This window comes from Nerophis lumbriciformis, linkage group LG13 (assembly GCF_033978685.3).
Source record: "Nerophis lumbriciformis linkage group LG13, RoL_Nlum_v2.1, whole genome shotgun sequence".
Taxonomy (NCBI): Eukaryota; Metazoa; Chordata; class Actinopteri; order Syngnathiformes; family Syngnathidae; genus Nerophis; species Nerophis lumbriciformis.
In genome coordinates this window covers 12491437-12515641 of record NC_084560.2, presented here as the reverse complement: position 1 = coordinate 12515641, position 24205 = coordinate 12491437, and the positions used below count along the sequence as shown (strand labels likewise).

The window sequence follows — 24205 nt, the reverse complement described above, 5'->3', positions numbered from 1 at the left end:
TATGACCAAAAGGACAAGATCACGGGTACAAGCGGCCGAAATGAGTTTCCTCCGCCGGGTGGCGGGGCTCTCCCTTAGAGATAGGGTGAGAAGCTCTGCCATCCGGGAGGAGCTCAAAGTAAAGCCGCTGCTCCTCCACATCGAGAGGAGCCAGATGAAGTGGTTCGGGCATCTGATCAGGATGCCACCCGAACGCCTCCCTAGGGAGGTGTTTAGGGCACGTTCGACCGGTAGGAGGCCGCGGGGAAGACCCAGGACACGTTGGGAAGACTATATCTCCCGGCTGGCCTGGGAACGCCTCGGGGTCCCACAGGAAGAGCTGAACGAAGTGGCTGGGGAGAGGCTGGGCTTCCCTGCTTAGGCTGCTGCCCCCGCGACCCGGCCTCGGATAAGCGGAAGAAGATGGATGGATGGAAAATCGCTAATGCTAATCAGTGGAATGTCTATGGCAGAGCTGGGCAAATATTTTGACTCGGGGGCCAGATTGAGATAAAAAATGTGTCTGGGGGGGCCAATGTGTATAAATGATGTATACACATTTAGCTGTAAAAATCTGCTGTACAGTTTGTGTGTTTGAGTCCCTTTTTTTCAGGAACACTAACACCAAAAGTCATAAGTCCCATAGAGTTGTAAAAAAGTTATGACAGACCACCTCAAAAAAAATTTACAGTTTTTTCCTGAATGGGACACTCAAAATGTACATGAAAATGAAGAAAGTGGGATTTGATAAGTAAATAAACACTGAATATTAACAACATATGAACATCTTTTACTTCTCAGACCAGCTCCTCCATAGTTGTGTATCTTTTACAATCAAGCAAAACACAACAAAAATGTAACAAACAGCAAAATATGAATGCAAAGTGTAATAAACACCTACAATATGATATATTATCACTTTTATGCAGAAATGTGTTGTAAAAATCTGCTTCCCCATCTGTTTCTGACACATACTTGCTGCTCTGTAAACAAGCCCCGCCCACTCTGCTTTGTTCCTGGTCTGAGCTGCTATGACCTAGATTACCCTAATTACTCCTAGGACACTCAAAAGTGCAGATTTCAATCATTGAAATACTTTCTATAGTTCAAGACTTAGTCATTTAAAAACATCACTGCACATCATAATGGCAAATACACTTTTCATGTTAAAGGTTTAAAAAAAAGATGTCGAACGTCAGGCGGGCCGTATAGAAAATCTTAATGGGCCGCATGTGGCCCGTGGGCCCTATTTTGCCCAGGTCTGGTCTATGGTAAAGCAAATGTAAATTAGCATCCAGCTAGCACATTTTTGAAAAGAGGAGGCTTAATATACAGTTGAGTGTTTTTATACTTGCTTTGTTGGCATGCAAAATTGTAACATTAGCTTAGAGGCAGTTGCTTGAGTGCTTGTTTCCTTGCCAAGTCTTTAAGCCGGCTGAGTCTGCAACCAAACGTCGCGTGCAAGAAAGGTATTGAAATATGGCACCCTTTGATTTCACGTTAACTTATACCCGATAATACCGACAGACTTCGGTCAGTGCCTGTATCAGTGGCGAACTGTGCGTTTCCCACCTAGGCCTTCAGTGATGTCCTACTTAGTCCAACTTTAACAAATACCCCTCAAAATACCATCATTGATGTCACCACATGACCACAGCTGGAGAAATACTATACAGAAACACACTTGTGCACTACTGTATATTGAACCATCTCAACAGTGTACAAAACAGGCTATATTTTGGCACATTTAAAAATCAATGAACCCGCCTCAGTATTTAAAACATACCTTACGTGGTACTGTCAAAATGAAAATCATTGTAAAGAACATATTAAATAGGTAAAAATAAAGAAATAAAATATTTGAACTTTTTCTTTGTGAGTTAAAAAAGTGAGAACCGATGATTTCTCTGTTGGCCGGGTATGGCTCCGGTGCCCCTTCCTGCTTTTCGCAAATTACAACTTGTGATTGGACTCTCACTTGGGAGTGACAAGTGAAAATCCAATTACAAACCCTGTTTCCATATGAGTTGGGAAATTGTGTTAGATGTAAATATAAACGGAATACAATGATTTGCAAATCCTTTTCAACCCATATTCAATTGAATGCACTACAAAGACAAGATATTTGATGTTCAAACTCATAAACTTTTTTTTTTTTTTGCAAATAATAATTAACTTAGAATTTCATGGCTGCAACACGTGCCAAAGTAGTTGGGAAAGGGCATGTTCACCCCTGTGTTACATGGCCTTTCCTTTTAACAACACTCAGTAAATGTTTGGGAACTGAGGAGACACATTTTTTAAGCTTCTCAGGTGGAATTCTTTCCCATTCTTGCTTGATGTACAGCTTAAGTTGTTCAACAGTCCGGTGGTCTCCGTTGTGGTATTTTAGGCTTCATAATGCGCCACACATTTTCAATGGGAGACAGGTCTGGACTACAGGCAGGCCAGTCTCTTTTACAATGAAGCCACATTGATGTAACACGTGGCTTGGCATTGTCTTGCTGAAATAAGCAGGGGCGTCCATGGTAACATTGCTTGGATGGCAACATAGTTGCTCCAAAACCTGTATGTACCTTTCAGCATTAATGGCGCCTTCACAGATGTGTAAGTTACCCATGTCTTGGGCACTAATACACCCCCATACCATCACAGATGCTGGCTTTTCAACTTTGCGGATGGTTCTTTTCCTCTTTGGTCCAGAGGACACGACGTCCACAGTTTCCAAAAACAATTTGAAATGTGGACTCGTCAGACCACAGAACACTTTTCCACTTTGTATCAGTCCATCTTAGATGAGCTCAGGGCCAGCGAAGCCGACGGCGTTTCTGGGTGTTGTTGATAAACGGTTTTCGCCTTGCATAGGAGAGTTTTAACTTGCACTTACAGATGTAGCGACCAACTGTAGTTCCTGACAGTGGGTTTCTGAAGTGTTCCTGAGCCCATGTGGTGATATCCTTTACACACTGATGTCGCTTGTTGATGCAGTACAGCCTGAGGGATCGAAGGTCACGGGCTTAGCTGCTTACGTGCAGTGATTTCTCCAGATTCTCTGAACCTTTTGATGATATTACGGACCGTAGATGGTGAAATCCCTAAATTCCTTGCAATAGCTGGTTGAGAAAGGTTGTTCTTAAACTGTTCAACAATTTGCTCAGGCATTTGTTGACAAAGTGGTGACCCTCGCCCCATCCTTGTTTGTGAATGACTGAGCATTTCATGGAATCTACTTTTATACCCAATCATGGCACCCACCTGTTCCAAATTTGCCTGTTCACCTGTGGGATGTTCCAAATAAGTCTTTGATGAGCATTCCTCAACTTTATCAGTATTTATTGCCACCTTTCCCAACTTCTTTGTCACGTGTTGCTGGCATCAAATTCTAAAGTTAATGATTATTTGCAAAATAAAAATGTTTATCAGTTTGAACATCAAATATGTTGTCTTTGTAGCATATTCAACTGAATATGGGTTGAAAATGATTTGCAAATCATTGCATTCCGTTTATATTTACATCTAACATAATTTCCCAACTCATATGGAAACGGGGTTTGTACAGTCACGTTTAGCGTTAAACTGCCTAGATGGGCTACTGTAAACAACTCCTGATCTGATTGGCTAACGCAGCTGTCTATCAACCGTCTATCCGGCAGAATTCAAACAGCGCTGGCAACAAGCTAGCTGACTTCTGATTGGATAAAAGCTCTAACGTAGAAACAAGTAACACTGGAGCCAAGACATGAAGATAATATGATGAATACTTTATGGAAAGCAGATTAAAATTAACTTTTATTAATCTATGGTCATGGTTTATGTTAGTCCAGCAGAGAAGGACTTGCTGGCCCTAACGGCATACCACTGGCCTGTAAAAATACTGGATTTTATAACCATCCCGAGCAGAGTCAGTAGAGTGATCGCAGATTTAAATAAGTACTTACTCATTTGATGTAAAAAAAAAAAAAAAAAAAAGAGAGCAAAAAAAACAAAACAGAAATATGTTAGAAAATTATCTTTTAGGCGTGTAATTGCTCCAGTTATCAACATAAACGATGAGAGTTTGAATTGATGGTGACTAATTGCCTTTGTTAGATGGAGTGTTTGTTCATCTTGTGTAGTTTTTGCAAAGAAACACACAAAGACCAGTAAGTGTACTCACACGGAGGATTCTCGCTCTTCGGTCCAAACGTCAAATGTCACTCCTTAAAATAATGTTTCCATTCACAGTTGCTACTCGCTCACCTCCTCATCCTGTTTGACTTCCCATGGAGGTATGCCAGTATCAGTGAGGATGATGGCCCCAGGAGGAAGACGTCACAGGTCACACAATAGCCCTAAAGTGGCACACTTAGTGGTCCTTTAAGTGAGCGCCGTACTAGCAACATGAAAACATTAGCAACACAACGACGTTCAAGAGACGGTCACAGTATTCGTTTTACAAACCTTTTTATGAGCGATTCTTTTATATAAAGTGTGGTGTTTGAAGACTCTGGGTGAGCGCTTAGCTTGCATTATTCAATCCAGGGCAAGGTGGAGTGTCATGTAAAGCCTGCTCAGTCACCCGGCCAGCAGCTATCGGGTTACAAAGGAAGATCACTTTCTTCCTTTCACAAAGAAAGAGATAGCTATCTCTCTGCCTCTCTCCTGGTATCTTTTCCACGCTTTTGACTCTGAGCAGACACCCTGGCGACTGTCCATCATGCACCACGGATGTTCTTTCCTTACATTTTGGCGAGGACTTGGATAAAGACACTTTCACTGTCTGTCGTCAGCCTACATAAAGCAGGAATTAGCCTGCTAAATAACAAACAGATGGTCAAACAAACACTTTTTTTTTTACTTTTGTTAAGATTGGCTTTGGCGGAGGTCCCTTGCATGTAGAGCTAACACAACAACATGTAACGGTCATAAATAACAACACCACAACGTTGAGGGAATGAATGAAGACGTGCAGTAAAACTTCTCCGCTCGTTAAAGGTCAGCTTTTACATGGAATGTCACATCCAAGGATGTCAAACTATATGTACGTCTGCCTTTGCAGAGCACACTATAGGGCAGGGGTCGGCAACCCAAAATGTTGAAAAAGACATATTGGACCAAAATACAAAATAAAAAATCTGTCTGGAGCCGCAAAAAAATAAAAATCTTACATAACTGTTATAATGAAGACAACACATGATGTAAGTGTCTATGTTAGCTATATTAGCCTATTATCAAAATAACTTTAAAAGTCTTATATAAGTGTTACAAACCCCGTTTCCATATGATTTGGGAAATTGTGTTAGATGTAAATATAAACGGAATACAATGATTTGCAAATCATTTTCAACCCATTCAGTTGAATATGCTACAAAGACAACATATTTGATGTTCAAACTGATAAAAAAAAAAAAAGTTTTGTTGCAAATAATCATTAACTTTAGAATTTGATGCCATGCAACACGTGACAAAGAAGTTGGGAAAGGTGGCAATAAATACTGATACAGTTGAGGAATGCTCATCCAACACCTATTTGAAACATCCCACAGGTGAACAGGCAAATTGGGAACAGTTGGGTGCCATGATTGGGTATAAAAGTAGATTCCATGAAATGCTCAGTCATTCACAAACAAGGATGGGGCGAGGGTCACCACTTTGTCAACAAATGCGTAAGCAAATTGTTGAACAGTTTACGAAAAACCTTTCTCAACCAGCTATTGCAATGAATTTAGGGATTTCACCATCTACGGTCCGTAATATCATCAAAGGGTTCAGAGAATCTGGAGAAATCACTGCACGTAAGCAGCTAAGCCTGTGACCTTCGATCCCTCAGGCTGTACTGCATCAACAAGCGACATCAGTGTGTAAAGGATATCACCACATGGGCTCAGGAACACTTCAGAAACCCACTGTCAGTAACTATAGTTGGTCGCTACATCTGTAAGTGCAAGTTAAAACTCTCCTATGCAAGGCGAAAACCGTTGATCAACAACACCCAGAAACGCCGTCGGCTTCGCTGGGCCTGAGCTCATCTAAGATGGACTGATGCAAAGTGGAAAAGTGTTCTGTGGTCTGACGAGTCCACATTTCAAATTGTTTTTGGAAACTGTGGACGTCGTGTCCTCCGGACCAAAGAGGAATAGAACCATCCGGATTGTTATAGGCGCAAAGTGTAAAAGCCAGCATCTGTGATGGTATGGGGGTGTATTAGTGCCCAAGACATGGGTAACTTACACATCTGTGAAGACGCCATTAATGCTGAAAGGTACATACAGGTTTTGGAGCAACATATGTTGCCATCTAAGCAACATTACCATGGAGGCCCCTGCTTATTTCAGCAAGACAATGCCAAGCCACGTGTTACATCAACGTGGCTTCATAGTAAAAGAGTGCGGGTACTAGACTGGCCTGCCTGTAGTCCAGACCTGTCTCCCATTGAAAATGTGTGGCGCATTATGAAGCCTAAAATACCACAACGGAGACCCCCGGACTGTTGAACAACTTAAGCTGTACATCAAGCAAGAATGGGAAAGAATTCCACCTGAGAAGCTTAAAAAATGTGTCTCCTCAGTTCCCAAATGTTTACTGAGTGTTGTTAAAAGGAAAGGCCATGTAACACAGTGGTGAACATGCCCTTTCCCAACTACATGTTGCAGCCATGAAATTCTAAGTTAATTAATATTTGCAAAAAAAAATAAAGTTTATGAGTTTGAGCATCAAATATCTTGTCTTTGTAGTGCATTCAATTGAATATGGGTTGAAAAGGATTTGCAAATCATTGTATTCCGTTTATATTTACATCTAACACAATTTCCCAACTCATATGGAAACGGGGTTTGTATAATGAAGGCAACACATGATGTAAGTGTCTATATTAGTTGTATTAGCCTACAATCAAAATGACTTTAAAAGTCTTATTTAAGTGTTATAATAAAGACAACACATGATGTAAGTGTCTATATTAGCTATATTAGTCTACTATCAAAATGACTTTAAAAGTCTTATATAAGTGTTATAATGAAGGCAACACATGATGTAAGTGTCTGTATTAGTTATATTAGCCTACTATCAAAATTACTTTAAAAGTCTTATAAGTGTTATAATGAAGGCAACACTTGATATAAGTGTCTATATTAGTTATTTTTGTCATGTCTTTGTGATCATGTTTTGTTTTAGTTATGTCCTGTTTGGTTTTTGGACTCTTTTAGTTTCTGTTTACGCTCCATTGTTTTTGTCACCATAGCAACCCATTAGTTTTCACCTGATTCATTTGGACTCACGCACCTGTTGCTAATCATGACACATTATTTAAGCTTGCAGTAGCCAGGCAGTCGGCCTGGAGACATTACCCTTGTCACTCATGCTAGTCTTCCATGCCATTGTTCCATGCTCGTTTCCATGCTTTTTCCAAGTAAGTTTTTGTTTATTCATGTCAAGTTTATCAGTTCTTTTGTTTCATGTCCATAGTCTATGCTAAGTCTAAGTTTTTGTACATAGCCAAATTTGTTCTCCACCTTGTGCGCTCCATTTGTTTTGTTCTTTTGATAGAGATTAAAATATGTCTTTACCTTCACGCCTTGTCCAGTCTGGTTCGCTTGCATTCCGGGAAAGCAACCCACGCAATAATTTGCGTCGCCATAGTCCATGTCGTGACAGAATGTCGCCAGCTATTCGCTTTTCCCGCAAGCAACCTTACAATGGAGGAAGGAAGGTGGAAGGCGTTAGGAGCCATGGAGATTCGAGATCTGATGTGGGGCCCAAATGGAAAACTCAATCTGATAAGCTCCGTTTGGCCCGAAGACGTTGGCACGTCGCCCCAGCGCCAGAAGCGGCGCACAAGACGAAGGACGTCTGGGAAGGCTTTCCCAAGAGGACAGGATGCGTGATTCCCACAGGCTCCTCCCCCTCCGGGTGGAAATAGGCAGCAGCCCCAGGATGACATCACAGATCAAGATTTTTTTTCCTGAACTCTTTTTCTTTTTGTCATCCGCCTCCAACCAAAGACTCTAAAAACATGATCAAGCATTATCAGGACATGTTTTTAGATATCAGAGCTTGTCAATCACAGTCATCTAGTTTTCATGCCCCGCCCACATCACAGGACTTTTTTTTCCCCGCCCACTCAATCCCAGGTAAGAAAAAATGAAAGACAATTTGGACAATTTAGAGGGGAGGATTCTGGCCCCCCTCCTGACCTTCCTTCACCCACCCCTAAAAACAGTTCCAGACTGCGGGGAGCGCGTCTGGTATCCGCTCCTTGAGGGGGGGGTCTAGTGCCAGGAGCTGTGCTGGTGGCGTGGCTCAGCTGCGCCCAGCCAGGCAGCAACCTCCGGCCAACACCACCAGTTCTTCACCATGCCAAGCCACAGCCTCCAGCCCGGCCACCACCACCAGTTCTTCGTCATGCCAAGCCACAGCCTCCAGCCCGGCCACCACCACCAGTCTTTCGTCATGCCAAGCCGCAACCTCCAGCCCAGCCACCTCCACTAAAGCCAAGGCTAGCACCTACGCCAAGGCTAGCACCAAAGCCAAGGCTAGCACCAGCGCCAAGGCTAGCACCAGCGCCAAGGCTAGCACCAGTAGCTGCACCACGGCTAGCACCAGTAGCTGCACCACGGCTAGCACCAGTAGCTGCACCACGGCTAGCACCAGTAGCTGCACCACGGCTAGCACCAGTAGCAGCACCACGGCTAGCACCTGCTCCAAGGCTAGCACCTGCACCACAGATAGCTCCACGCCAAGCGCCAAGGCTAGCACCAATAGCAGCACCACGGCTAGCACCAGTAGCAGCACCATGGCTAGCACCAGTAGCAGCACCACGGCTAGCACCAGTAGCTGCACCACAGCTAGCACCAGTAGCTGCACCACGGCTAGCACCAGTAGCTGTACCAAGGCTAGCACCAGTAGCAGCACCACGGCTTGCACCAGTGGCTGCACTACGGCTAGCACAGTTCCTGCACCACGGCGGGTTCCAGTACCGGCACCACGCCAAGCTTCAATACCTGCACCACGCCAAGCTCCAATACCTGCACCACAACAAGTGCCAGTACCTGCACCACGACAAGTGCCAGTACCTGTACCACGACAAGTGCCAGTACCTGCTCCACGATGCCAAGTGCCGCCAGTCTCAGCTCCACGCCACTAAGACTCATGCCAAGACTCAAGCCAAGACCCAAGCCAAGACCCAAGCCGCCAAGACCCAAGCCACCAAGACCCTAGCCAAGGACCAAGCCGCCAAGACCCACGCCTAGACTCACACCAAGATTCCATGGCAGCCTCGATGTCGTCTGCTTCCACGCCTGCCACGACGAGGACGCGCGCAACTTCCACGCCTGCCACGACGATGCGCCCGCCTTTTCGTCGGCCACGGATGTGGCCATTCCCGAGGCGTCTGCCACGCCAAGTACGCCGACCTCCTCGTCGGCCACGGATGTGGCCGTTCCCGGGTCGCCCACCTCGTCAGGTGCAGCGGTTTTCTACGCGTCGCTGCCACCTGACTCTGCCCCGGTGGATTCGGGGACACTTGGTCTGGCAACCCACCGCCATGTCCCCCTCCCGCCCTCCCATGACTCTTGATCCTGTTTTGTTTTTTGTTTTTGTTTTCTGGACATCTGGTATCTGTCCTTAAGGGGGAGGCTCTGTCATGTCTTTGTGATCATGTTTTGTTTTAGTTATGTCCTGTTTGGTTTTTGGAGTCTTTTAGTTTCTGTTTATGCTCCATTGTTTTTGTCACCATAGCAACCCATTAGTTTTCACCTGATTCATTTGGACTCACGCACCTAATCATGACACATTATTTAAGCTTGCAGGAGCCAGGCAGTCGGCCTGGAGACATTACCCTTGTCACTCATGCTAGTCTTCCATGCCATTGTTCCATGCTCGTTTCCATGCTTTTTCCAAGTAAGTTTTTGTTTTTTCATGTCACGTTTATCAGTTCTTTTGTTTCATGTCCATAGTCTACGCTAAGTGTAAGTTTTTGTTCATAGTCAAGTTTGTTCTCCGCCTTGTGCGCGCCATTTGTTTTTGTTTTTTGATAGAGATTAAAACATGTCTTTACCTTCACGCCTTGTCCAGTCTGGTTCGCTTGCATTCCAGGAAAGCAAACCACGCAATAATTTGTGTCGCCATAGTCCATGTCGTGACAATATTAGCCTACTATCAAAAGCTGACGCAAATGTTCGTTGACCGAAATGTTGTATTTTAATTTTGATTTTACACATATTTTTAACATTGGAAACCATTAGTAAAATGGAGGCATCTCACAGGATGAGATAACTTCTGGAAATGACTGTCTCAGTATAGCCAAAGGTATAGATGTGTGTGTCCAAGTTTAAGGAAACGTCAGGCTGTCTTCTTCGAATGGATTTATTACAATCTATGCAAGCTGGGTAATGTTTGCTGTGATCTGGAACAACATGGCACACAAACAATTATCAGAAATGCAGCCAATATTACAAACAGATAATGTGTCATGAGACATGCAAATATAAATTAAATACACAGAGGATATAAGTAAAGGATATTAAATGATCTCAAATATACCTACAAACGAGGCATAATGATGCAATATGTACATACAGCTAGCCTAAATAGCATGTTAGCATCAATTAGCTTGCAGTCATGGATTGACCAAATATGTCTGATTAGCACTCCAGCAAATCAATAACATCAACAAAGCTCACCTTTATGTATTCACGCACAGTATAAAACGTTTAGTGGAGAAAATTAGATAAAGAAGGAGTGGCATAAAACACGTCTTTCTGTGGCAGGGTTGTAGAAAGTTGTACATGTAAAAAAACTACGATGAGTTCAAGGATCGCTGAAATTAGTAGGACAAAACGGTGCTTGCCAAATAGTCTCATCAGTGAAGCATGTTTAATATAAACTGTAGAATTGTTTTCTTTTTTTCTTTTTTTTTTACTTCTTAAGCTCTCATTTTTTCTTACATGATTGTGATATTTTTACTGTCAATTTACAGTCTTTATTTACAGCCATTTTTATTTCAAATTTTTTTTTTAATGTATGCACATTTATTTGACATTTACTTGAATAAAAAAAGATATATAGTATATATATATATAGTATTTATTTAGACATCCATCAATTCATCAATCCATCCATCTTCTTCCACTTATCCAAGGTTGGGTCGCGGGCACAGCGGCCTAAGCAGAGAAGCCCAGACTTCCCTCTCTCCAGCCACTTGGTCCAGCTGCTCCCGGGGGATCCCTTGACGTTCCCAGGCCAACCGGGAGACAAAGTCTCCTCAACCTATCCTGGGTCTTCCCCGTGGCCTCCTACCGGTCGGACGTGCCCTAAAAACCTCTTTAGGGAGGCGTCTGGGGGGCATCCTGACCAGTTGCCCGAACCACCTCATCTGGCTCCTCTCCATGTGGAGGAGCAGCGGCTCTACTTTGAGCTCCTCCTGGATGACAGAGCTCACCCTATCTCTAAAGGGGCCTTGCCACCAAGGAGCTTTTTAACTACCTCGGCAACCTTAGCCCCAGAAATAAGATAGCCCCCCACAGATTACCCAGGCACTGCTTCCTCACAGGAATATGTGTAGGTGGGATTTAGAAGGACTTCGAAATATTCCCTCCATCGATTCACAACATCCTGAGTTGAGGCCAACAGCAAACCATCCTCACCAAACACGATGTTGACAGTGCACTGCTTCTCTCTCCTAAGACAGCAGATGGTGGTCCAGAATCGCTTTGAAGCCATCTGGAAGTCGTTTACCATGGCTTTCCCAAACTCCTACCATGTCCGAGTTTTAGCCTCCGCGACCGCAGAAGCCGCACGCCGCTCGGCCTGTCGGTACCTGTCCGCTGCCTACGTAGTCCTATGAGCCAAAAGGACCCAATAGGACTTTTTCTTAGGGTTGACAGCATCCTTCACAGCTGGTGTCCACCAGCAGGTTCTGTGATTACCGGAGCGACGGGCACCAACCCCCTCGCGGCCTCAGCTCCGATCGGCTGCCTCAACAATGGAGGTAAGGAACGCGGTCTACTCGGACGTACTCAATGACCAGCGCCTCCCTCGTGACATGCTCAAAGTTCTTCCGGAGGTGGGAATTGAAACCCTCTCTGACAGAAGACTCTGCCAGACGTTCCCAGCAGACCCTCACAATGCGTATGGGCCTGCCACGTATGTGAGCGTTGACGTCACCCAGCAGAACAAGGGAATTACCTGAGGGAGCACTCTCTAGTACACACAACAGTCAGGACCCGTCCCACCACACGAAGGCGGTGGGAAGTTACCCTCTCGTCTACTGGCTTAAAGTCCAACGTGCAGGCTTTAAGCCGGGGGGGGGGGAACAAGAACTGCCACCCCAGCCCATCGCCTCTCACTGTGTGCAACGCCAGAGTGAAAGAGAGTCTAGCCCCTCTCGAGAGGACTGGTTCCAGAGCCCTTGCAGTGCGTCAAAGTGAGTACGACTATATCTCGCCGGAAATTCTCCACCTCGTGCACCAGTTCTGGTTCCTTCTCTCCCAGCTGGGTGAAGTTCCATGTTCTAAGAGCTAGCTTCTGTAGCCAAAGATCGGACCGCCAAGGGCCCTGCCTTTGGCAGCCACTCAGCTCACACTGCACCCGACCTCTATACCCCCTTCTATGAGTGGTCAGCCCATTGGAGGGGGGACCCACGCTGCTTGTCATCGAGCCCCATCTCCGGGCCTGGCTCCGGAAGCGAGTCCCATTGACCCGCGTCGGGCGAGGGAAATCTAGGTCCTTGATGTTGACTTTCCATTGAGGTCTTCATTCGGTCGAGGTCTTCATCCTCATTTAGACATTTTATAGTTAATGCATGAATTAATGACTGAACTATATCATGCATATTTATTAAGTATTTTATTGGATGAATTTTAATTACTGAGTTTACTTTTAAATTATTTGAGATATTAGAACAGGATAGACTTTTAATTATCCCACAAAAGGGAAATTATGGGTCTGCAGTGCAGATTTTTACATATAGTAACAAAAGCAAAACGTAATGAAAAAGTAAAAAATTATTAATAGATCATAAATATTAGAGGTACACCCGGAGAATCCAGTAGCATCCGATACAGGAGCTGTATTAAAAAGTTGGATATTGTTTGTATTGACAATGTCAGAGAACATACACATATTTAACAATACGTGTATTACTGTGTAATAATGCTAATGTTTCCAATATTTTGTGTAGCTGAAAAGCAGGTATGTTGTGGAATATGGAATTGCATTATAGCACCATCTGGTGATGTATGAGAAAAGCACAGGCCTTTTATTTCAAATACTGTACCTGTATTTTATTTACTTTATTTATTTTCAGTCATCATATTAGTGGTCCTGAAGTCACAGTAGAATCAAATAATGTAGGTTTCATAGAACTGACATGCAATAATGCACAGGCTTGTCTGTACTTTGTCAAAACAAATCTTCATACTCATCTATTTACATATTAGTCATTAGTGGGTAGGTCTCTAGAATATATATTTTAGTTATTTCATTTTAAGAACAAAGACATGTTTGGTTTGTACGTTTGCATAGTAATTGTCATTCAATGATGTGACCAACAGATGGCAGTATAATCCAGTAATTTAGGTTCAAAGAGGGGAATGTTAACTTTGTGTTCTACATTTAATTTAAATGAAGCGCACAAACGAGGCCAAACTAGTTATAATAATACTGTAAAAAGTTAATTTGTTGAAAATAAATGAGTGTAGTACAGCTGCCTTACAATTGGTCAATTATAGCATACACTGTTCGAGAGGTATTTAACAATGTTTATTATTTTACAAACCCCGTTTCCATATGAGTTGGGAAATTGAGTTAGATGTAAATATAAACGGAATACAATGATTTGCAAATAATTTTCAACCCATATTCAGTTGAATATGCTACAAAGACAACTTATTTGATGTTCAAACTGATAAACATTTTTTTTTTTTGCAAATAATCATTAACTTTAGAATTTGATGCCAGCAACACGTGACAAAGAAGTTGGGAAAGGTGGCAATAAATACTGATAAAGTTGAGGAATGCTCATCAAACACTTATTTGGAAAATCCCACAGGTGAACAGGCAAATTGGGAACAGGTTGGTGCCATAATTGGGTATAAAAGTAGATTCCATGAATTAATCAGTCATTCACAAACAAGGATGGGGCAAGGTACACCACTTTGTCAACAAATGCGTGAGCAAATTGTTGAACAGTTTAAGAAAAACCTTTCTCAACCAGCTATTGCAAGGAATTTAGGGATTTCACCATCTACGGTCCGTAATATCATCAAAGGGTTCAGAGAATCTGGAGAAATCACTGCATGTAAGCAGCTAAGCCGGTGACCTTCGATCACTCAGTCTGTACTGCATCAACAAGCGACATCAGTGTGTAAAGGATATCACCACATGGGTTAAGGAACACTTCAGAAACCCACTGTCAGTAACTACAGTTGGTCGCTGCATCTGTAAGTGCAAGTTAAAACTCTCCTATGCAAGGCAAAAACCGTTTATCAACAACACCCAGAAACGCCGTCGGATTCGCTGGGCCTGAGCTCATTTAAGATGGACTGATACAAAGTGGAAAAGTGTTCTGTGGTCTGACGAGTCCACATTTCAAATTGTTTTTGGAAACTGTGGACGTTGGGTCCTCCGGACCAAAGAGGAAAAGAACCATCCGGATTGTTATAGGCGCAAAGTGTAAAAGCCAGCATGTGTGATGGTATGGGGGTGTATTAGTGCCCAAGACATGGGTAACTTACACATCTATGAAGGCGCCATTAATGCTGAAAGGTACATACAGGTTTTGGAGCAACATATGTTGCCATCCAAGCAACGTTACCATGGACGCCCCTGCTTATTTCAGCAAGACAATGCCAAGCCACGTGTTACATCAACGTGACTTCATAGTAAAAGAGTGCGGGTACTAGAGTCCAGACCTGTCTCCCATTGAAAATTATGAAGCCAAAAATACCACAACAGAGACCCCGGACTGTTGAACAACTTAAGCTGTACATCAAGCAAGAATGGGAAAGAATTCCACCTGAGAAGCTTAAAAAATGTGTCTCCTCAGTTCCCAAATGTTTACTGAGTGTTGTTAAAAGGAAAGGCCATGTAACACAGTGGTGAACATGCCCTTTCCCAACTACTTTGGCACGTGTTGCAGCCATGAAATTCTAAGTTAATTATTATTTGCAAAAAAAAAATAAAGTTTATGAGTTTGAACATCAAATATCTTGTCTTTGTAGTGCATTCAATTGAATATGGGTTGAAAATGATTTGCAAATCATTGTATTCCGTTTATATTTACATCTAACACAATTTCCCAACTCATATGGAAACGGGGTTTGTAGATGTAGCTTTGCAGTGGAGTACAACATCATTACGTCATATTGAGGGCTGCTACATGTTTCTACTGCATGCATGTGCATGGAGTTATATGCTTGAATACATTTTCCATTGCCTGCGATGAGGTGGCGACTTGTCCAGGGTGTACCCCGCCTTCCGCCCGAATGTAGCTGAGATAGGCTCCAGCACCCCCGCAACCCCGAACGGGACAAGCGGTAGAAAATGGATGGATGGGACGGATTTTCCATTGCTTTTTTCGCATTATCTCAGGATTCTAAGAACATTACTTTCATATTGTGTAAAAAAAACACATTTTTGTGTTTGCAATCCTTACAAAAGCACTACCATGTTTTCTGGAACTGCTCCACCATAAAGGACTATTGGAAAGAGATACACCGAGCTCTACAGGATATTTTCAAACGTGAAATACCCCTCGAAAGTAAAACTTTGTTTTTTGGACATGTACCTCAGGACTGGCTGAAGAAAGATAAACACTTAATGAATATCCTACTGGTGGCTTGTAAAAAGACCATTACTAGGAAATGGATATCCCAGGAGAGCCCAACTTTGAAGCAATGGATGGAAACAACAATGGACATGTATGAAATGGAGAAGATAACCGCCTATATTAATTATAAATTGGAGAAATTTACTTCATACTGGGAAAATTGGGTCAACTATGTCACGCCCCATAAACCTGACTTTAATTTTTCGAATTAGTGATTGCATTGCAAAAAAAAGGGGATTACTAGATGTGTATATGTATGTATGTATGTATATGTATGTATATATTTATATATATGTATGTGTGGATATATATATATATATATATATATATATATATATATATATATATATATATATATATATATATCTGTTTATATTTTATTTTATTTCTGATTACTATTATTATTAATGTATAATTATTTATTTTTCTTTCTTTTTTTTTGTTTACTTAATTGATGTATTTGTAGATACTACTTTGTTTTTTGTTGTTGTTTCTTTCTTTTTGGGGGGGGGGGGGGGGGGTAGGTGGTATGGGTGGGATATAAACAAAAATATTTTGACATTGAGGGCAGACAATAGATATATGATTTTTTGAGCCAAGGCACATTTTTTCCGTTGAAAAAATGCGGAGGCACACCACCAGCAGAAATCATTAAAAAACGAAGCTCAGTTTACAGTAAGAAGTTGTTGTCACAATTGTTGGATATGAATGTAGGGACGGCATGGCGCAGTGGGAGAGTGGCCGTGCGCAACCCAAGGGTCCCTGGTTCAATCCCCACCTAGTACCAACCTCGTCATGTCCGTTGTGTCCTGAGCAAGACACTTCACCCTTGCTCCTGATGGGTGCTGGTTAGCGCCTTGCATGGCAGCTCCCTCCATCAGTGTGTGAATGTGTGTGTGAATGGGTAAATGTGGAAGTAGTGTCAAAGCGCTTTGAGTACCTTGAAGGTAGAAAAGCGCTATACAAGTACAACCCATTTAATGTAAACCATAACCAACCATGCATCACTATAGCTCTTGTCTCACGACCTGTCACATCACACCGTGACTTATTTTGAGTTTTTTGGTGTTTTCCTGTGTGTAGTGTTTTAGTTCTTGTCTTGCGCTCCTATTTTGGTGTTTTTTTTCCTCTGTTTTTGGTATTTTCCTGTAGCAGTTTCATGTCTTCCTTTGAGCGATATTTCCCACATCTACTTTGTTTTAGCAATCAAGAATATTTCAGTTGTTTTTATCATTCTTAGTGGGGACATTGTTGATCGTCATGTCATGTTCGAATGTACATTGTGGACGCCGTCTTTGCTCCACAGTAAGTCTTTGCTGTCGTCCAGCATTCTGTTTTTGTTTACTTAGTAGCCATTTCAGTTTTAGTTTCGTTCTGCATAGCCTTCCCTAAGCTTCAATGCCTTTTCTTAGGGGCACTCACCTTTTGTTTATTTTTGGTTTAAGTATTAGACACCTTTTTACCTTCACACTGCCTCCCGCTGTTTCCGACATCTAAAAAGCAATTAGCTACCTGCTGCCACCTATTGATATGAAAGAGTATAACATAGTTACTCTGCCGAGCTGTAGACAGCACAGACACTCAACAACAACACATCATTTGCAGACTATAATTACTGGCTTGCAAAAATTATTTTTAACCCAAATAGGTGAAATTAGATAATCTCCCACGGCACACCAGACTGTATCTCACGGCACACAGTGGTTGAAAAACACTGATGTAATGGATAGGAATGTCTGATGTTGGATGTCAATAAAAAAAAAAAGAAAAAAAAAAAGAAAAAGCACATGTTTCTAGTAGAACTCACAAATATACATTAATACAGGCATTATTAGACATATTGCATGTTTTGTTTAGGAGTTAACTTGAATATATCCATCCATCCATCCATCCATCAATTTTCCTACCGCTTGTCCCGTTCGAGGTCGCGAGAACCTGCTGGAACCTATCCCAGCCGCTTTTTAAAATTATTATAATTTAAGTCATTATGATGCAGTGAACTTTTACCTAACATAAACTACAAACTGAATAATAAACATATTGCTTAATAATATAATACCTCTCAGCATTGTTATCTTTGTAAATGCAGGATTCTGGATGTGATTAGATTGGTGTGCCTAATACAGTGGACGAGCATGTGTGTGTGACGGGAAAGGTTCCCATGCAAATTACACTTAAAAAAAATTAATCAAATCAAATCAACTTTATTTATAGAGCACATTTAAAATTTACCACAGGGTACTTGATTACAGTCTCTCTGCGTGGCGCAAAATGTGACAGACGGGTTTGCACAAAAGTGTGGAAAGAGCTCTGCCGACGACTCCTAGTGTTTAAGCCCTGATTGGACGGCGGTGGTCACGTTGGCCACCAGCCTGTCAGGCTGATGCGGCACCATTGTTCCCAGCAGCCGGGAGGAGGGCTGGTTAAAAAAAAAAAAAACGCACACCGGTCCCTTGAACAGCATTTGGTGTCACACAGCAGCCTGGACATGGAGGACAAAGCCAGACTGAGGAGGCGTGAGGGAGGGATGTTGCTTTAATTGACTGGCTGCACAACCACATGCATGGTGAGTCCAGCTCCTGGGAGTTCCCTTGCACATTGGCTACATATAGATATTGTCTAGATATAGATGTTGTCTAGATATAGATATTGTCTAGATATATATGTTGTCTAGCTATAGATATTGTCTAGATATAGATATTGCATGCAGCATAAGTGTTCACACTCTGCTCACAGTCTGTCCCACACCATTTGATACCATGTCTCATGTTCTTTGTCATCTTCTGCACATGGTGGGTCTACCCACTCATGTGAGACTGGGGCTTCCTTGATCCCTGCAGAGTCCACTGCAGTGCAGGAAGTCCAACACCCTTACATGCCCCCTAACCACCTCATCCCATCCGTCTCTCATGGATGGCAAAGTTCCCTGACCATGATTTCCTTTGATTGTGTTGTCTTGCATCAGCTCTTCCTGCCTTATGTTACGTAACCTGCTGCAGAAGCTGATTTCTCTTCTTTCCCCACATCTCAGGACCCGAGCGGGAAGCGTCGGTTGAATTTATTTGGCTAAAAGGTAAGATTGCAGTGTTCATTCCAAGCAAAAGTGTTGCTAGGCCTCCAGTGATAACGCGACATGACGTGACGTTGACGTCGATGTCCACACAGACATCTGCACCAGTCTCATCGGATTATAGAGCAGCTTCACACTTTCTAGAATATTCAGAGCTGTCTTAAAGGGGAACTCTAAAGAAACATTCCTCCTTTTCCAAACGATTCGTACAGCCAAAAAGCACACAAACATAGGGATGTTTTCTTTGAGGAAGGCTACATAGCACTTAGTACCCATTGGCAACATCGAGCTTGACCACCACAGATATTTATTGGACGGGACGTGACTCGGACCTGACGTCATTCAAATCCAAGCAATATATTAGTAGGATAGCATGGACTTATTCATCCCAAAATGGGGAAATTACATTGTTGCAGTGCAGGTGTTTACATACAGTAAGAGAAGTGAAGCGCAGCTCATCATCATCCTAACTAATGCAACAGTTCTAACACCACATTCTCACTTAATTAGTAGAATATTATCAAGATCACTTATCCATCCATCCACCCATTTTCTGTCACTATATGAGTACAAAAAATACGATGCCACAAATTGAATATTATATAGTGACAGTTAACGAACATATAAATGATTGAATATAGTAAGGTGTAAAGAAAAGAGAACTTGTAAGAAAGAAGAGTGGAGGCGTGACATCAATACGACCCTAAGTCTTGGCCGGCAGCAGTAATGCTAAATGCTCAGCTCCACATCAAATGAATAAATGATTGGTAATGTGGTCATGGTCGACCATTTGGACCAAATAATAAGCTAACGTAACATTTAAATGAACTAAGAGGCTTAGTAAAGTGCTAGCAAGAAGGCTGGACGCTAACTAAGATAAACGTCATCCACCTAGTCCGCCTAGCTAGCATAGCTCTCCAGGCTAACACTGCTTGTTAACAATGTTTGACTTGGACCAGGGAACTTGAATACACCTCACGGTGATGCTTGGACACGTCATCAGTGATAAACCTGGGGTCATAGGGTGTTTCGGGTCTTTAATCATCAGACACCCTCGCCCGGGCGACCCAGCCAGGGGTGATCAGACCCCAGCCTGTGTCCAAGTAGCACACCACGGATCCCCCCTACGGATCCACAGCCACCGGGAGGCCTTTTCTGCGGCCTCTAGGATGTTCTTGGTGGCTTTTCTCGACTGCAGTCCTCTAATGCCAAGGATTCTGAACACACGCTGTAGTGAGTGACCAGCAAAACCCCTAGTATTTGGGGTCACAAGCAATATCATAGCACAGTCCTTGTGTAAGACAAGAACTCATTTCTTTTTCTCTTTTATATGCATTCCAGCTAGTAAATAAATGCAAACACTTCCATCAAGGTTTTATATACACACTAAGGTTGTACGGTATACCGGTACTAGTATAGTATTGCAGTACTAATGAATTTAAAACGGTACTATACTCTGTTTGAAAAGTACCGGTTTCCAATTTATTTCTTTTTATATCGGATTATAGAGCAGCTTCACACTTTCTAGAATATTAATTCTAGAATGCATTCTCAAAGTCCACAAAGCACATGTAGACTGGTTGGGCAAACTCCCATGCACCCTCAAGGACCCTGCCGAAAGTATATCAATCAATCAATCAATCAATCAATTCCTTTATTGTCATTGTCATAATAACACTTAAGTCATACATGTCAACGAGATTTTGTTTGAGCTTTGTCCAGCGGCATAGAAACTGCATTGATGTGCAGGTTGACAATAGTTTACATTTTAGCATTGTCAGGAAGATCGCGATAAGAGGGACGTGGGGGTGGGAACAGTCAGATGTCTGATGGGTGTTACGTTGATGTTGCAGCAATGCAATGTCCAGAGCACAATTATTGAGGTGGTGAAGAGTGAGGTAATAAGATGGTCCGGGGCAGCAAAGGGGCAGGCTGTTCATTTAGCAGTCTCACAGCCTGGGGATAAAGACTGAGACATTCTGGTGGTCCTGGCGCAAATCGATCTATACCTCCTTCCAGAGGGTATTAGGTTGAAGAAGCTATGTGCTGGGTGGTATCTGTCCTTCAGGATGTTGTGTACTCGCTTTAGGCAGCGAGTTGTGTACATGGCACTCATCTCTGGGAGTATCGTCCTTGTAATTTTCCCCGCCGCTTTAACCACTCGCTGGAGGGCCTGTTGGTTCGCTTTAGTGCAGCTAGCAAACCACACTAAAAATCCGTAAGTGAGGACACTGCTGATGGCACAGTTGTAAAAGTTTACCATTGATTTCTGCGGAATGTTTGCGCATTTTAGTTTCCTCAAAAAAAAAAAAGACGTTGTTGGGCCTTTCCGACTGTAGAGCTGGTCCACAGTTCCACGACCAGGGCGAAAACCGCACTGTTCCTCCTGAATCCGAGGTTCGACTATCCGGCATAGCCTCCTCTCCAGTACACTTGAATAGAACTTACTGGGAAGGCTGAGGAATGTGATCCCACTATAGTTGGAACACACCCTCCGGTTTCCCTTCTTAAAGAGAGGAACCACCACCACCTGCCAATCCAGACTAGGATGGTGTTTTTTTTTTTAATGCATTCTAAATAGTAAATACATGCGATCAAAAGTCTGCTTACAATGGAGGTTGGTTGCTCTATTCTGCCTATAAAGCCCTTAAATAACATCCAAACACCTCCATCAACATGTTTTACACATGCTGTAAGTACTGTGTATACAACAAGTAGAAACATACACATTTATAATATGTAAATATTATAAATGTATATATTATTCTGTATATTTATACATATATATGTATTTAAATAAATACATATATATACACTTTAATATAGATACATATATACATAAAGAGGACCCAGGGTGAATTTCGTATTTTCTGAGTTATAAATATTGTCACAATTGAACATCTTGCAGACAGATTCAAAAAACAGGTTATATAAGAGTGGAGAGTGACTGTAGAGCAAACTTTACACCAAAACATAACTAATACATATTATCTACACCACACAGAAGTGTTTAAAATCAATTAATCAATCAATTAAAGTTTATTTATATAGCCCTCAATCACAAGTGTCTCACAATGTAGAAACATAGACTAAAATCATAATAAGCCTTCTTTAATTTATTCAAGACAGAGTTATCAACCATCAATAACGCACACATTCCTAGCTAGCGCATTCTGTGCACTAGCTAAATCAAAAAAATGTACTTTATTTTTACTAGTACTGTCCAGCTATATACACGTTTCAATACGATTACTCACACGGTTGCTTTGGATTCATTTCAATTAATCACTATTCAATGTCATTCATTTTAGAGACACAAATTAAAAATATGTATATATGTATGGAAAACATGTTATGCAGTACTCGGCTCAAACCAGCAGAGGCACTGTTGAGTCAGACTGCACTCCCCTGGCCTACTCAATACAAAACTGGCATCAAAACAGGAGCTCAAAATAGTCGGAAAAAAAATTGTTACATTCTGTTCAAAACACGTTTTTAAACTCAATTAAATGATTAATAATTATATCCTATCGAGAATCAATGTAAAATGGGCATATCTAGTGGTTAGAGTGTCCGCCCTAGGTTGTGAGTTCAAACCCCGGCCGAATCATACCAAAGATTATAAAAATGGGAGCCATTACCTCCCTGCTTGGCATTCAGCATCAAGGGTTGGAATTGGGGGTAAAATCACCAAAAATGATTCCCGGGCGCGGCACCGCTGCTGCCCACTTCTCCCCTCACCTCCCAGGGGGTGAACAAGGGGATGGGTCAAATGCAGAGGACAAATTTCACCACACCTAGTGTGTGTGTGACAATCATTGGTACTTTAACTTTAATCTAGCACTCGTACTAACACAGCATAATGATGAAATAGCTCACCAAAGTCAGTAAATGTGGGTCACCATGGCAATTGAAATATTCTATTTCTGTATTCTAGTTCAAGTTGTACATTATATTAGGTAACAAAAAAATACCTGAACAGAATAAGTGGTAGAAAATTTATGAACAAAAGGAGCTTTTGTTTTCATTTCTTCATTGCGTTTGTTCATAGTTTTCCTGTATATCCGATGTTTGTATCTAAATGCCATTATCAGTATATTGATATTTGAGACCAAATAGCATCTGTGTGGCTCAGCAGGGTTGTTATTTTCAATTAGGCCGCTCTTAATGGGACTCCTGGTGGAGCTCATCTGGGCTTTCACACCTTATGATGGGACTCCCTTGGGAGGTTTAGAATCTATTGTCTGTGTCCTTGTAATTTTGTGTTCAAAGAAGAAAACATATTTCTGTTGACATGTGTTTGATGATACATCCAAATGTAGTTTTAAACTTTCATTTCAAAATGAATGTTCTTTGTCAGTTCTAATTTGGTGTGATTATAATGTCAACAGAGTTGTCTGACAATTTGTGTCTCAATTTGTGGTGTGAGGCCTGGTGAACATGGAGGGTATTCAACAAAACCCCTCCATTCAGAGGGGTTTCTTTTTTGTGCTTTACGGGGATACCTAAAGGACAAAGTTTACGCAATGAGACCTGCACCAGTCATTGAATTGAGAGCCACCATTGAAGGTGAATGCATGCAAATACTAAGGGAATTGTTGCATGATGTGTGCTATTCCATCCTTGTGTCTGGACCAGAACGGTTTGAGAACAGGCGCTGACAAAACTATAGAATGATGTTTGTAAATTATTTTACATGTTGAAAATTAAACACTTTATAATAAACACCTAGTTCACAATTATTTAAAGTGAGTATACATTTTTTGGGACACCCTGTATATCATTTATACACACATTGACATTGGCCCCCAGACTCATTTTTTCTCTCAATGTGGCCCCCGAGTCCAAATATTTTCCAAGCTGTGGACTACAGTAACCGATGTACAGGAAGTCTGCACCACCTCGTTCTCCGTCCAAAGGACCCATCCTGAGGTGTTTGAATCTCCTCGCTTTAGTCCAGACGCCAAGGCTGCTTCTGCTTGGTGTTGCAGTCAACTTACAAACCCCGTTTCCATATGAGTTGGGAAATTGTGTTAGATGTAAATATAAACGGAATACAATGATTTGCAAATCCTTTTCAACCCATATTCAATTGAATGCACTACAAAGACAACATATTTGATGTTCAAACTCATAAACTTTGTTTTTTTTTTGCAAATAATAATTAACTTAGAATTTCATGGCTGCAACACGTGCCAAAGTAGTTGGGAAAGGGCATGTTCACCACTGTGTTACATGGCCTTTTAACAACACATTTAGTAAACGTTTGGGAACTGAGGAGACACATTTTTTAAGCTTCTCAGGTGGAATTCTTTCCCATTCTTGCTTGATATACAGCTTAAGTTGTTCAA

At 42.0% G+C, this 24205-nt stretch overlaps 1 protein-coding gene across 2 annotated transcripts in view; it reads left to right on the top strand.

Annotated features, from left to right (window-relative positions):
- Window positions 1-18225: 18225 nt before the first annotated feature.
- Window positions 18226-24205, top strand: part of csrnp3 (cysteine-serine-rich nuclear protein 3) — an 82944-nt gene continuing 76964 nt past the window's right edge. For both annotated transcript variants that reach the window (XM_061971688.2, XM_061971687.2), the window contains exons 1-2: window positions 18226-18350; window positions 18816-18857. The gene's annotated coding sequence lies outside the window, so the exon portion shown is untranslated. The remainder of the gene's footprint in view (window positions 18351-18815; window positions 18858-24205) is intronic.